This window comes from Larimichthys crocea, chromosome XIII, assembly GCF_000972845.2.
Source record: "Larimichthys crocea isolate SSNF chromosome XIII, L_crocea_2.0, whole genome shotgun sequence".
Classification (NCBI taxonomy): domain Eukaryota; kingdom Metazoa; phylum Chordata; class Actinopteri; family Sciaenidae; genus Larimichthys; species Larimichthys crocea.
In genome coordinates, this window is record NC_040023.1 from 894,221 (window position 1) to 909,858 (window position 15,638).

Consider the following 15,638-nt stretch of genomic DNA (forward strand, 5'->3'; position numbering starts at 1 on the left):
TGTGTGTCACTTGTTGGAGGCAGGCCATGAAATTAGCAAAATACCAAAATATAGCCAATATATAAATCCACTTGCCCAACCCTGGTGTAAATAAATGACATCACAGTGTGTGTCACTTAAAGAGTCAGTGTCCTTTAGTTAATCTGATTTAGTTTTCTAACAAATAATTAAGTAACACTGACATTACAGTGAGCCACTTTAAAAGTCAGAGTTCTAAATTGTTTTCTTGGTTTAATCACTCTTTAACTAAGTATGTGTCACTTTAAAAGCCAATGTCCTTTATTTTGAATTAGTAGTTAGTTCAGTATTAACTTTGAAAACAGGTCAAATTCCAAAGCTCTCAATTTCGTTGATTTGGTTTATGTCAGATTACAATGTGTCACTGTGAGAGTAAATGTTCTTGATTTTATCTGAGGAATTGCTTCACTAACGTTCTAAATAAGCGAGCCAGTGTTTCTTTTGGGTCAGTAGTGGTTTTGGTTCAGTTTTAGCGTACCTGTATAAACAAATGAGATTATCTGCCACTTTAAATCTGTCTTTATTTCATCTGAGTAATCGATTTGATTTACCACCATATCAATGGATAATACTGACATTACAGCGTGTGTCATGTGTCCTTTATTTCGGATCAGTAGCCAGTTTATTAATTGTGTAAGCAAATGAAATTATAATGTGCCACTTCAAATCTGCTGCTGTGCATTTACACTGTCACTGATTTGATTTATGTGAGATTACAGCGTGTCAGTCCTCTTTGATTTAATGTTAGCCTACCTGTATAAACAACGAGATTATAGTATGTCACTTTAAATCTCATCTGAGAAGTTGATTTGGTTTAGTAACATAGTAATAGTTAATACACTTTAAGAGTCAGTGAAATGATTTGATCTGAGTGTTTGCCTTAATGACTCTTTACATACGTGTGTGTCCCTTTAAGAGTCGCTGTTCTTTATTTTATCTGAGCACTTGATTTGGTTTAGTATTAACTGTGTAAATAAACGAGATTACAGTGCGTGTCGCTTTAAGAGTCAGTCTTCGGGTGGCTTCTTGATATTAATAGAGCTGCTGTGTCTTCCTCCTCTGACGTAATGCCCACAGCCTACAGAGAGACAGGCAGAGAGGTCCTGTCACAGCAAAGCGATAACACTAGTCTGAACAAAAAATTACAGATAACGAGCTGCTCTGCTATGGTTTGCTGTGGCCAGCAAATCCGGGCTCTGGGCGGCTGAATAACATACTATAACATCGGAATATTACAACACCAGAGCCTACCTAACTCACTAAATCAGTCGGTATCAGTGGTGCCGCGAAGCCTTAACTATCTCTCTTTCCCTCTCAGACCAAAGAAAAAAAAAAGAGACAGCCAAGACACAGTCACCCCGTCCGACATCATCAACAAACAAAAACCCCACAAAGAGACGAACCAGCCAGCCAGCCAGCCAGCCAGCCACCATCTTAACAGGCTGCTGAAAGAGACACACACTGAGAGAGAAAAGAGGCTAATGCTTATTTTGATCAACAGGTAAGCCGCACCAAAAGAAACACCACCAACACAAACGCAAACACCGTGCACGCAGCCCTCTCTGAGAGTTGGTGCAGTGACATTGTAAACGGCAAGAAGAAGAGGAGAAAAAAAAAAAAAGAAAAGAAAAAGAAAAACGCATCGGCGGTGTGCACGGGGTTGGAGTTGTGTAGATGGCGAAATGCATGCTTGTCGGATAAGTGGGTAAAATGAGATTTGGTCGTCTTAAAGGGAAGCCGGGCTATCAGTGCTGCGTTTAAGGGCAGACGAAATATATGCTCTGTTAGCCGTTGGTAGTTTTACGACGGGCAGCAGTCGGTTTGCGTCTTATGTAACTAACGGCCTGAGCAGCGTCGGTAAGGAAAGAGGGATCTGCTGAATGAGAGAGAGGAAAGCAGAGAGCAGCGCCGCTTTGAATTCACATGGCAATTTACATTTAGGTTAGGACACCCAAACGCAACACAAATACAAATTGGGGGGCTACCGGGGACGGCTACTGCTTTGATTTAAGACTCAGTTTGAAGCCAGCAGCAAGGGGACGTGGACTGACTTAGTCGCCTCAAGTAGGTTTGTGTGTTTTTGTTTTATGACTTTTGTTTCTTGTTTTTGTTCCCTGACATTTATTTACGATAAGTGGCATCCTGACTCGAGCTCCTAGAAGCCGGTGGTGGTGTTTTTTTTTTTTTTTTTTTTTTTTTTTTTTGTTTCACTCACTTCAAAGTAGCTCTTACTCGAACCGCTAACGTGCTAACTTTTTCTCTCTCATTTTCATTGATAACTTTTTTTTTTTCTCTTCTCTCTCTCTCGTTACTATTCTGACTGCAAACTTGATACTCAAGTTCACATTTCTTGCTCCTCCGAGTGACGCACGTCGCGGAGAGAAAAGAAGACCGGGTGTGTGGGGGGGCGAAAGAAGTTGTTGTATGTGCCGAAAAAGATGAACAGCACTTTTGGAGTGTGGAGTGGTGTAAGAGAGAGAGGAGGGTGTGGGGGGGTGATAGCTGCTAGTTTGTGGGGCTTAAAAAAAGTGTCAAAGTAGTGCAAGTTTCGATGACAGAGATTGTGTTTATCTGGTGGTTTTACGGCCGATGTGGCGCAGTTTTTTCCCTTTTGCACCTCTTTTCATTGTTAGGGAGCTCGCGAGCGCATGGTGGATGTGAGGCGTCGTAAAAAAAAAAAACAAAAAAAAAACATCCTGTCTTATCAACTTTAAAGAACAACAAGTACTCCGCTCAAATGGCGAGCGTTTATTTATTTGTTTGTTGTTGTTGTTGTTGGAACTTTTCACGAGTGATGCTGGGAAGCCTTGTGTTGCATTTCCACTCAACTTTTGAAAAAAAAAGTTGTCCCCCCCTTCTCCTCCTCCTCCACCTCCTCCACCTCCTCCTCCTCCTCTTCTTCTGTTGTAAGAAACTGTGATGTTCCTTTGAGATAAGGGAGCCGGGTAGGCATGACAACTCTGTGGGGAGAGCAGAGTATGTGAAGCCAGTACAATGAGGCACACACTGCAAGGAAGCTTTTTACATAGTCCTTCACAGTTCTCCAAATGTGCCCCCCCTCCTCCTTCAAAAAAGAACTTCTTATGTGTGGACCCGACTTTTATTCAGCAGATAACCTCAGTCATTTTTGGAAGAAGAAGGAAAAAAAAAAAAAAAGCAGAGCAGGCCCCCATGAGACTTTACTCTGACCTCACACATGTTGGCACTTGTTATTGAAAAGTGGACAGTTTGCTGTTTTTATTAAGCAGTCCAATTCATTAATTTATTCAATCTCGTGAAGTTGCAAAACTTTTTTTTTTTGTTGGCTCTTCCTGCAAGTGCTTTTTAAATACGAAGCATGCCTTCATCTTCACGGCATTTTGATGTCTGATGAAATATTTAACGGGCTTATCAAAAAGCGCTTAAAAAAAAAAAAAGTTAGATCAAGTTTTTAAAATTCATATCTTTAACACTTCTTCTCCAATATTTCCTTCCAAAGTTTTCTGCAACAAAAACTTTTCCCAGCTCCTGCGCTCTCGGGCCACAGCAGTTAGAGGAAAGTCACACACATGCGTGCCTCTTCAGTTCCTAAAACTGTGAGGATCACTTGAGGTGGTGGTGGGGGGGGAGAAATACAAAATCAAAATGATTTAGGGAACTTTAAAGTTGTAGTTTGCTTTGCAATTTTTTACAAGCAAGCGTGCCTACGCAACTCTGATCCTGGAGCTGTAAACGCTGAGTGGCTTGTTTGGACTTTTTTAAGCACATAACTTTTTACATGAAGGGCCGAGAGCAGTGGACGCCACACATCTTCTGTAAGATTTAGGACTGTGATAAATGTTTGTTTTTATTACTTTTTTTTTTCTGAAAACAAAAGACTGGAGTTTTCTAAGCTCTGAATATTTCTGTCAGCATCCACTAAATTTATGTGACTCCTTTAACTTTTTATATCAAGTTTTTCTGAAGCTTTTTGACATTTTTATTTGTTACCTAACACGGACGATATGGATTCAGTAAGTAAATCAAGTGTTTGAATTTAGTGGTGATTATTTTTCAGACAGCGCTTTGCTGTCCTGTCATGTCCATCCTGCCCGCTAATGTTTTCCCTTCTTTCCATCCACTAACATACAACACACTGAAGCCTCGTGCACAGTCGCTCTTAACTTTGAATTAGCTGCATGTCCGGATCGTTTCCTCTTCTCTCTGCAGACATCATGCACGTACAATAACCTGCTTTTTTCTTTTTTTTCTTTTTTTTTTACACAAACATTTAACAAGTTCCTTTTAAAATGTGTCAAAACATTTGATCCAGCGATGTATCAATCTATAACTCTTCAAAAAAAAGTTCCTCTTTCCAGACACTGGATATTATTGTATCTTACGGCCTTGTTCGTAGCTGCTATTAAACGTCAAAACAGTTGACGACTTCCTAAAGAGAACCTCTGCTTGTAAAACTCTTTCCCGTATGTGTGTGTGTGAGACCGAGTGGGAGAGAGAGCACTTTTTCCTCTGTGTGTGTGTGAGTGTGTGTGTGTTTTGAGGAGACAGCCATGGCTTACTCATATGGCTGCAATATGTGAAGTCTCTGCGGTGCAACTGGGAAGAGAGAAAGTTTTGAGAGAGAGAAAGACCGAACCAGAGAGAGAGAGAGGGAGAGAGAGAGAGAGAGAACACATGGAGTGAGGGAAGTCAGAAATGTCCTGTTGAACTAGCTGGAATGTATCTCCTGTGTTTTATTGATGGTTTGATGTTCTGTAAGACACGAGGAACAACTGTAGTGATTTTGTGGGCTGCCATGCATTTTTCTTCGGTCGTTTCAAAGCAGCGCTGCGTTACAAGGGGAAAAAGTTTGACATGGAGTGTAAAAAGGCCAGACGGCATGCTGTTATAGACAGGGAAAAGTCAGGCACCAATTTTTCAAACTCTTTTAATTGCAGTCATCATAATTGATAAATATCAAGGTAGAAAATATTGAACTTTTTTGTTATATCTGTGTATTTAAAGAAAAGACAATTTGAAAAAAAAATCAAAAGCAAAGAAATAAAACAGTGTTGTCTTTGAGTAAGAGCCACACTGTGTTTTCATATAAACACTGGAACATTTTTACAAAATAGCGGGTCAAGACCTGACAGTAAAATCAATAACCTCACCTACAGATAAGAATCAATAGCAAAAAAAAAATCTTGCAGGATTGAAAGAAGTTTTGACAAACGTTTGTTGTGCCTCGTCAGACACTTCAGGGCGTGGCGAGGTGTTGTGTTTGTCTTACATTGCCTGCTAAAATGTCATTACAAAGCATAATGCATGTAATAACTCAGGCCAGCGTCTGACACACACAATGTATGTCACACAATCTTGGCTTCACGTTGATCTCAACTTTAATCCGGTGTGTAGACGGCGTATTAACATGCTGGCAAGTTAGGTAACCCACATTCACAGACCTTTAGCTCCCTGTAGAGGAGCGTGTGGAAGTGAAAAACAGTTGTCACTCTGATTTGAGGAGAGAGCAGCCCACTAAAATCAGTTGGGCTAAATATTTTGCATTGTTGAGACGGTTTAGGATTTAACTGTTAGCTGCTACTGCAGTGACTGAAGTCTCACCACGAGCAGCCGTTTAAAACAAGTTTGATTTCACAGCTATTTAGGTTTTTCCGTCTCTGCTTGGAAAGCCTTGCTTCGATGATAAAGCACAAGTGCTCACGGCTTACATCTCCATACCTCATCATTAAGCTCCTGTGTTAATAAAATCTAATCTGTCGTCAATCTTAGCTACAGCATATTGTTTAAGGAGATCTGGATCAGAAGGGAGAGGGTGTTTTCCCTTCAAGCTTTTTAAGTGTTTTTCTTCATGTGGACGCACATAACTCATTTATTTCTAATTTCTGATCCCATTTATTTATGGACGTGAACTGTCTTAACTCACTGTTTCCAATAAGCAGGGAAAGATAGCATCTATTAGAGCAATCAGCCGTTATTCATCTCAAGCCTGCCTGCAGTTGAGATAAAGGAAAACCTCCATTTGTCACGGATAGTTTATTTAAAGGAACAAAAAAAAAAAAAAAAAACTTTTTGCGAGGCTTCTGGCTCTCTTGGCTCAAAGCTCTGTAGCTTGCACTTCTTTATTACCCAGTCTCTTGTTTTGCTCATATCCCAAGGACACAATTGTTTTTAACTTATTTAACTGTCTGGGCACATTGTTTGGGCTCTTTCATTGCTTTATATTAGCTGCTTGTAACGTCTGTGATACAGGGATTTGAGCTTATTCTCCTGTTGGGTTTTACTGGAAGTCACTCTGGAAAGAGTGTCTGCTAAATGCCCGAAATGTCATCTCCACTCTGTCTGTGGTTAGCACAGCCTTGTTTAGGCTTGAGTTTGTCTTTAATGTCTTTGGTCTTATTTTAGACTTTTAAGTCTGTCTTTTAGACGGCCTGCTTCAGATAACGAGCACATGGTCTTGGTTTAGGGTGAAATGATTCTCCCCCCTCATATTTTTCTTAGGTTTTTTTTTTTTTTTGAGACAGACAAATCTCAAATAAGGGATAATTTTTTTCTTCTTTTGATCTCGGGGAGTAAATGATCCTTCTGTCACGATACAGTGGAGACCGATCAAGTCGTGGTTGAGGCAGTAGAAGGTGACGACACAGGCAGCAGTTTGGCTTTGTGGTTACAGAGACCAAAAGGTTGTATGTTCACACCCTACAACACTTGCTTACTCCTTAGTTAAATCTCTGAACTACGTTGTAGATGATCTGAATGTGTGTTGTATTTTTATGGTGCCAGAAACATTTCATTTTTGAGCCTGTGTTCAGCACAGCTTAGATAATTTACTTGAGTTCACTTGTCTTGAGAAACCTGCTGCTCTGTTATGTGATGCGTTATGAGTTGCGAGCTCTGACTGCTTTGACTCAGCGTTGTACTTGGCACACTCATGCTTCCTGTGCACCGTGACGTTCAGTTATCAATCACTGTTCAGATGAGTTTTGACCTTGTGGGCGATTTTTGCTCCCAGACTGTGTTCAATTAACTTTCAAATAAATCAACATCTAATTGAATCGATTCTCAGTCGTGAGCAAGTCAGCTTGCCAACGCCATGAGTTTTGTTGTTTGGAAAGATTTGCTCACATTTGCGACACGAGAAGTGTTTTTTTCCCCTGTATGTTACATAGGTGCGACAAAGGTGACGTCATGTTTTGATCATGCAGTCGCAGGTTGCACATTTTCCCCTCATCGTCTATCTTTCTCTGAGCTGCACCACAGGTGTGCAGAGGTTTTCGCGAAAGAAAGGAGGGGAAACGGAGCTCAAACGCCGATGACTGTATGTCATTAGGAGAAAAATGTAGCTTTCCTATAAACACGACAGTCAGTAACTTTCTCGAAACAAAGTAGGCCGAGTGTGTTTGCTCCTTCTTAGATTTGTGTGAATAAAACAAACCTACATGTGTTTTAAATGTTGGTGCCACAGAGGTCTTAATAAGAAAAGGATGGAGGCTCTGGGTTATTTGTATTAACGCTGCGTTAAAAGATGATGGTAAATACTTTTTTATTAAGACTTTGTAAATATAGTCTGTCAGCCTATTTATGCTCTGATGGTGCATTGCAAGTTAAAAGTAACATTTGATTTATATTGTCTGCAGGCGCTGTGGCTCTTATTGTGATAATAGGCAATAAAAGCTTCCTCTAAATGGTTTCATGTTTGAAAATGGAACGTTAAAAGGTAAAGTCTAATTGCAGTAACTTGTAAGTGAAGGCGTTAAATATGGAGTCAAAACCTGCAGCAAAAATCATCAGATGGGAATCAGTTTCAATATTTGGGTGAATTATTGGGGAATTGCCCTTTTTACATTTTTAAAACCTTGCATAATGAATTTAAATGAGATCCAATACTGCTACTTCTCATAGCAACGGTATTTTAAAAGGTTGTGGTTAGTGGAGTGGACCAAATTTACTTGCAGCTGTCGCATTGCTGCGTTCTATTATGTCCGATCATTTCGTATCTATTTTTTCACTCATACACAGGTATGTGCAGGTAGCCAGATTTTTTTTTTCTTTGTGCTATTTTCTTAGATTTCCGCTCTCTTGTCCAACATTCCTGGTGCTGTCAGTATACAGTTAACAGAAGAGAATATCAGAGCATGTTCTGCTTCCTTCAGAGAAAAAAAAAAAAAAAGCCACTTGCTGTTATTTATTTGTTTTCAGCGTAAAAAACTTGAAATGACTTGAAAAGAGTCGAGGGCAAGATAATCCGTCACAGTAAACATGCAGCATGGGTTTGGTTTTGTCTGATTATTTTTTGTTTTACTTCTTTGTGCCAGTGTTTAGTGTTTACCTATCAGAGTATATACTGTATTCCATAAAGCTTTGTCTGTTGCCAATTACTACAGGGAGATATGGAGGTCTGCCTCCTACAAATGTTGTGTCTTTGTTGTTAACAGTGTGTTATTAACCTCAATGTTTGTATTAAGAAATAAGAAGAGAAAAATGCACGCTGGAGTACAGATGGCATGCATTTCATAGTGATAAAGTAGCTGTAGAAAGGAATGAATGGACAGCATCACTTAGTAATTCTATTGGGCAACATGAATTAAAGGTTGGATGATTTTCTGAATGCAAATATTTAGTGCAGATACACACATTTCTGTAGTATCAGACAGTGCATAATGAGCAGAGTGACACATACATTTACAAGCTGTTAAACTGCATTTAAACCTGTGGCGTTACGAGTACATCGGTACACTGTGCTCAAGTGTTCCGGCGAGCTCCATCTGTAATTCCTTCCAGTTTTCACACAGCAACCAAGCCACCAGCAGGCAGACAGCGAAAAAATTATCTACGGAAAATGTGACAGTGGCATAAGTGGCATGAATTTGAATGTGATTTATGTTGTAAGCGTCTTTGTGTTGAGGCTGAAAAGGCTGCGCAACGCGCAGATGGAGAGAGTGAACTGAACCATTTCCCTCAAGCACTGTCTGCTTAATTCAGCGAGACTTTTCTCAAGTAGAAGTGGCAGTTTTTTTTTCTCTTCTTCTTCTTTTATCGAGGAAGCTTCTTGGGTAAAAGTTGTGTCTCCCCTCCAAAGTGAAGACACAGTCGATTGATTCCAAATGAAAGAAAGTCATTTGATTTTGGGCATGAAGGAAAATTACCCAGCGAATCAACACCTCCACCTGTTGCTGTGTAACTGTAAGATCAAGTATTTTACACCGTCACAGGTTCAAGATCTGTATTTGATCAACAGGTAAGAATGTGTTTGACACACGATCGCCACATTTCCTTCAGCTGCTATCGAGCAAATGAGTTATATTTAATAATTTCATGCCTTCAAGCCTTTTGTTGTCAGCGTATATCATTAATTTGGCATCTGTTTCCTGTCGAGTTTCTTCTAAAATCAGAAATGCACAGCTCCATTGCATTTATCTGCAGACCATGCAGCACGGCTGATAGATGGCTATCGGTTATTTGAACAGTTATCTGCACTTATCTTCTTCTCCTGAGGTCAAATCTGTCTCGTTCACTGCTTGGTTATGATTGAACTGACAAACTGATTGTTTATTTCTGTACTGAAGGTTAACTGTCTGCTCCATCGACAGTCACACCAAGAACACACACTCACGCACCTCGATCTCTTATCTGACGAATTTGTTGCTTTCTTCTCCGTTTCATTTTTTCCCTTTTCTCTGTAAGTGCCTCTTTCCCTCACTCAGTTTCTTTATCTCGAAATCTCTGTTTCTCTTATTCTTACTGTACTGCAAGACAAGAAGGGCGTCACGTGTGCTCGATCACACTCTAACCGTTGTCCAAATACTCGATTTACTCGCTCAGACTTTCATTTCAAGTGTAAATAGGCGCCAACCTTTGTTTGCTATTGTGATCTTTCTCCGTCACGATGATATTTCTTCCATGATTTGATGTGGAAGCCTCCTCCGTAGGAAACACTCCTTATTCCCAGCACATGCCTTGCAGTTAAATAGCATTATCACCACCTACTACCTCTTTATTTCATGCATGGGTGTGTTGGCGTATATGTGCGCACAATATTAACCTATGACGTGTGTTGCCATTTTTGTATGTAGATCTGTGTTTTCTGCATATTTTTTTTATGAAATATGCAGCTGTACATGAAGCCTTCTGAGATCTATATACCTGCTGAGGGAATGGACTTTTTTTTAGTTTTTTTTGCCGCTTTTAAAACTATTGAGCTCTCTCCACACACACACACACACATGCACGTGCAGCCCCATTAGTATTGTAGTCTGGGATCTGGCTAAAACATCTGGTGGCTGAGTAACTTTTCAAAGTAGTCTTTGTCCTCACTCTGTGTGCATGCGTGCGTATGTCTGTCAGTGTGAGTGTGTGTTTCTTATGTGTGTGTGCGTGTTTGTGTGTCTGTGTAATAAGGGGCAGACTTTTTATGGCGTCCCGTCAAATTAAAACTATGATTTAAACGACTAACAAGTTAGGTTTTTTTTTTCTTTCAGTAAAGTGAATAGCCACACCAGCCTCTGCAGATTTTTTTTTTTTTTTTTTTCTCGGCGTGTGCCTCTGGCTGTGTGGACTGTTTGGACTATAGAGAAAACACTCAAATAAAGAATAAACGTGGATCTAGTCACTGTAATTCAGGAACGGACAGTCTGGCCTGTTGCGTTATTTTATTCATGTAACTCTCGCCGGCTGCTCCATAGCTGAGAGACAGCACGAAGAAAGCACAGGGGTGATATGACACCCTTTCAACTTCCCTCTGGTCCAGCTTGACATTTCTGCCCAACTCTGAAAGAACCAGTGAAATGTGGTTAGATCCAGCTAACAGCCTCACCTGGTCTCTGCAGGATGGGGGCCAGGGTTTGGGCTTTTTTTTTTTTTTTTTTCCTGACGCTGCTCAATAATCCTGCAGAAGCAGCTTTGGGCTTTAGAGGGTACAGCCCTGCAGACAGTTTGAGCTGATGCCCTCAGGGCTTCACTTCAAACCACATAAACTTTGAAACAATCGGGGATTCATCCTCTCTTACAGCAGTTAAGAGTGCTTAATCAGCATATTTAAAGGTGTAGCATCTTGTCATCCTCTTGAGTTAAATGCATGTATCATATATGATGTAGGAAATTCTTTGATGTAAAATGAAACGGTTGACTTTGAGCAGAAAGCCACAACCGCATGGCTCAGGTAGACTGTTTACATTTTTCTCATGTGGCACTCTATCTGCAGTGTAATACCAGTGATAGGTTCATCTCAGCTGCTGTGCAACACTGTTCAACAGTTATGAATAGTCATCAGGTAACATTTAGATTCAATCTAGCAGACACTGGATCAGTTTCGTGGGTGTGTTTGACAAAACAGGAATTACAAAGGATCTTCTTGCGATCACGGTGATGACTAATGGTCATGTGCTTCGGTAACTATTAATAAAACATTCTTCTATGATTGTGAACTGAACATCTTTAGTTTTTTCTGTTGATTAGAAAATAACAAGACATTTAAAAGCTTCACCTTGAGACATTTAAAAACTGATAATGAAAATAAACATTTATCATCTGTAACAATAAACAGAAAATCATGACTTGTAGGTCTGTTTCTCTGAGCTGGCTGAAAACAGGTCAGTTAATCTTGGTTTTGGTCTTTTTTATAGCAGTTCCACATTCCTGATTATTACACCAATGACGCTGTGCCTAAACTGTGTTTTTTGCACATTATTGTCCAGGGTAATAATACTTTTTAAAAACACTCTCCAAGTAGCCTCAAGCTCTAATCTCCTCAGGACTCACCTTTGGGTCCTGAAGCAGCATTTGACGACCACAGAGATTCATGAAATCTGTTACCATCAGCATGTTCCTCCTTACGGATAAATAATAATCTTAATGGTCAGCATGTTTAAAAAAGAAAATCTCAGTAAAAGGGGAAGTCTATCTATAAGATACACTGTGTCCAACAGTCTTTAAAGGATCTGATAAGTGATATTTGTCATGGTCAGCATTTTTTTTATTTAGCCTCACACGAAAAATAAAAAGACGAGTGTGTAACAGTGTGTTTTTGAAGTGTGTGTGTGTGTGTGTGTGTGTGTGTGTGTGTGTGTGTGAAGAAGTGGGTGCACAGATAGATGGATGATGGAGGGAGGGAGGTGGTTCTTTTTTTGAAATGGAAATTAAGGGGGCACACATCTGGGGGTCTTTGAGACTTTTGTGGGGGGTGGGGGCGAGAAGGTGGGTGTCAGAGGCCCACAGTCAGAAGTGTGTATGTGTGTGTGGTTAGCAGGGGGTGGGGTTAAGGAAGAATGGATGAAAAAGAGGGAAGAGGAAAGTAGTTTCTCATTTCTGGGGAGGGAGGGAGGGAGGGAGGGAGGGAGGAGATAAGGGAAATGGGACAGAGAAGGTGGGGGGGGGGGCCTATGGTCAGTGTCGGCCTGTGGAGCGGAGAGAGAAAGGGAAGATAGATGGATCAGATTAATGGACGGAGGAACGAGAAAAGGCGGTAAAACTAAGCAGAGAAGGAAATGCTTAGAAGAATAAGGTGGAAATGGAGGAAGAAAGGAAGTAAAGAAAGAAGAATGGATGGACAGATGAGGAACTCATTTGCATAGACACAGGAGTGGGAGGAGGACGAGTGGGGAGAGGAAAGGGGGCAAAAGATCACTCGCTATAGTCGAAAACTTTACGGCTGACAGTTACATTTACTCCGGGCCTGTGTGTGTGAGCGTGGTTGTGTGTTGGGGCGGGTGGAAAAGCACAGTGGGGGGCACAGCGTTTGTTCTGCAACATGGCTTTTAGGCTTTTTAGTGCTTCACACACAAGTTGTCCTCTCCCCTTTCTTTAGAGGCCAATTTCACCTAGCTGTGAGAATCTCCCTCTCTCTCTCTCTCTCTCTCTCTCTCTCTCTCTCTCTCTCGTGTTTCTTTCTCTCTTTTTCTCTCTCTTTCTCTTTCAGGCGAGTTAAGTGATTGGATTAAATTCCCCTAAAATGTCAGTTTAGTGTCTGAACTTCACTGGTTGGGAGGAGGTTTGGTGACGTGCCTTGACGGATCGACTGTAACTTTTTGTGATCTCTTCAGTCGGCCACTCCCTCCACTCACATCTTCCTTTCATACCTGTACGAAACACAAGAAACACACGTTTTTTTCAGTGCTTGAGTCGCACTTTACCGCATCTTTAAACAAAAACCTTAAGGGATGTGTCTGTCTTGAGATAAGATAAAAAAAACAAGCGCTCCTCCATGTTTTTGTTTTTCAAATAATAAAAAAATCTCTTCAGGATTAGTCCGGCGAGGTTGGAAGCAGGGAAATACTCTGATTTATCTTGCCTGGTATTTAAAAGCTTTAAATCTGAAGTCATGTCTTGAAGGATAAAATAAAACAAGTGCTTCTCACTTTGTTTTTCAGGTTGCAATCTAGTAATATTGCACCACGGGGAGACAACTTCACTTAGACTATGCACATGGGGCTATGAAGCAAAGTGTCTCCTGAATAATACTTAAGAATGAGGCAGCTTTGACACTTCAATTTTTACAGGAGGGCAAGGAGGAGATGAAAGAGAAGAAAGGGTGATAAGAAAGTGTGTGTGGTGAGTAGTAATAGATTAGTTAGTAACAGGTGGAATATAAAGTCTAAGGCACTACAGTGGATGCTTAGACAGGATGTGGAGCGATGAAATCTGGAACTACTTAATATTATACTTAGTCATAATTTGCTGCGCATTAGTAAAAAAAGGTCTGCGTAATCCAGATCTCATCATTATAGATCAGAGTTGTCAAACAGCACATATACTCAGAGGTCACTTTATTAGGCACACCTGTACAATCTAACCCAATGCAACCGCTCTGCTACAAATTTTACTTTTACACAGACGATGCCCAGCACTGACTGACACCGTCAGTTATGAATGTAGCTAATGTTATGTTAATAAGTTTGCAGTGGTGTCGAAAGCATGAGGGAAGAAGAATATGAATCCATTGTAATAATGCCAGTGCAACGCCACGTCTAACTACAACCTCCACAATTAACATGTAATTGAAGTTTCGAGTCACAAGTTTCATAGAGGCAGAATGTGTCAGAGCTGTTGATTTGCATTGGGTTGTGTAAGTGTGCCTAATAAAGTCTCCATGTGTGTGTGTGTCACTTATCTGCTCTGTACGTGATTACTTGTTGTGCTTTGAGCAACAAAAAGTCCAAACTGTAGGAGATGATACAGCTTTTGTGTGTGACGAAGTGATTTCTGATCAGCTGCGAGGAAAAGGAAAAAAAGTTGGAGTAAATCAGTTTTAAAAATGTTTATTTATTTATTTATTTTTTAAAGAACCTGATTTATAAAGTTTGACAATGTAAGGCTCTTAAGTCACTTTCTCCATCTCTTTGCAAATGAACAACCACGCAGCACTGGAAACATTCCTCGCTTCGGTCTAGAAAAGTGAAAGATGCTTTTGGCGTTCAGTCACCAGATCAATTTTGCAGCTTTATACAATAATCATATCAAAGCTAAAGTTAATCTTCCTCTCAGGCACGACAAGTATTTTTGATTTGAGACACTGAAAAATATTGTTCCCATTGCTGCGAAAAAGGCTGCATGAAAGAACTTCCAGTGACTCACTGTGATAGTATGATCATATTTGGCTCAGAGTTTTGATTAAAGTCCAGTTTTTGAATGGAATCCAGCCCTGCACTGACATCACTGAGGGCCTGAAACCTCCCAGTCTTACTTCCCGATGGTGTTCAACAGGGAAACGCTGCTTCACTTGGCCGGCGTGCAGATAGAAGGGCTCTGGAAAGGAATATAAAGTCAACATTGTGGGTTGAAAATGTTCCGTTGTGTGTCTGTACGTGTACGTGTGTGCGCGACTTAAGTTTGTCCAGACATTTTTCCCGTCGGGCCGGTCGCTTGCAGGAAACGTCCGATTCTCCAGGAGTGGAAAGTGTGTGTGTGTGTGTGTGTGTGTGTGTGTGTGTGTGTGTGTGTGCGCGTGTGCGTGTACATGACAGAGGGAGTTGTGTCGATTTGCAAGTGTGTAGCAGTATGTGCATGCTTTAGTGTATCGGTGTGTGTGTGTGTGTGTGTGTGTGTGTGTGTGACTGACGTAATGTTTGAGCTTACCCAGACAGACAAACCAAACCATGACACACACATATACAGGGTGTGTGTGTGTGTGTGTGTGTGTGTGTGTGTTTTTAAAATCATCAGATATGCCTGGCAGTCTTGCACAGGCTGGTGAGATGTATGTGTGTTATGTGTGTGTTTCTGGCAGAGCTGCAGTTTGTTTTCCGTATTTTGGGGGAAAAGACAGCTAGGCAAGCGTCAACAATCAGCATGTTGATTTATGCAGCTACTAGTTCCTTCCATTACGCCTACAACTACCGCTGAAGCCGAGTTTGTTCTCCATTATTTTTGATGTATGAGAGTCTTAGCTGTGGAGAGCAAGGTCAAAATCAACAGTCCTGTGTTGATTTATGCAGCTCCCGGTTTCCTGCTACTATTGTACATCAAGGCGGGACATTAACACCGTTCATCCAGACAAATGCGGAGTCTGTCTTAACTGTGGTTGGTAAGTTTGTCTCCCCTTACCAGCCACAGCAGCAGCAGCAGCAGTTAACCCAACGGGCAGTTTGGGCCGACAGACCAGAAAACCCTTTTCTCTTTCCAGTTCACAAACTTTAAATCTTTGATAAATC

General features: G+C 40.8%; 1 protein-coding gene across 5 annotated transcripts in view; it reads left to right on the forward strand.

Annotated features, from left to right (window-relative positions):
- The first annotated feature begins 934 nt into the window (after nucleotides 1-934).
- The window catches only part of trps1 (trichorhinophalangeal syndrome I), a 116,749-nt gene continuing 102,045 nt past the window's right edge, over nucleotides 935-15,638 (forward strand). Inside the window, exon 1 of one of the 5 annotated variants that reach the window (XM_019254815.2) lies at nucleotides 935-2,086. The gene's annotated coding sequence lies outside the window, so the exon portion shown is untranslated. Of the gene's footprint in view, nucleotides 2,087-9,190; nucleotides 9,233-15,638 lie in introns of those variants that run through there. The other 4 variants (XM_019254814.2, XM_019254816.2, XM_019254813.2 and 1 more) reach the window with 4 other exon arrangements.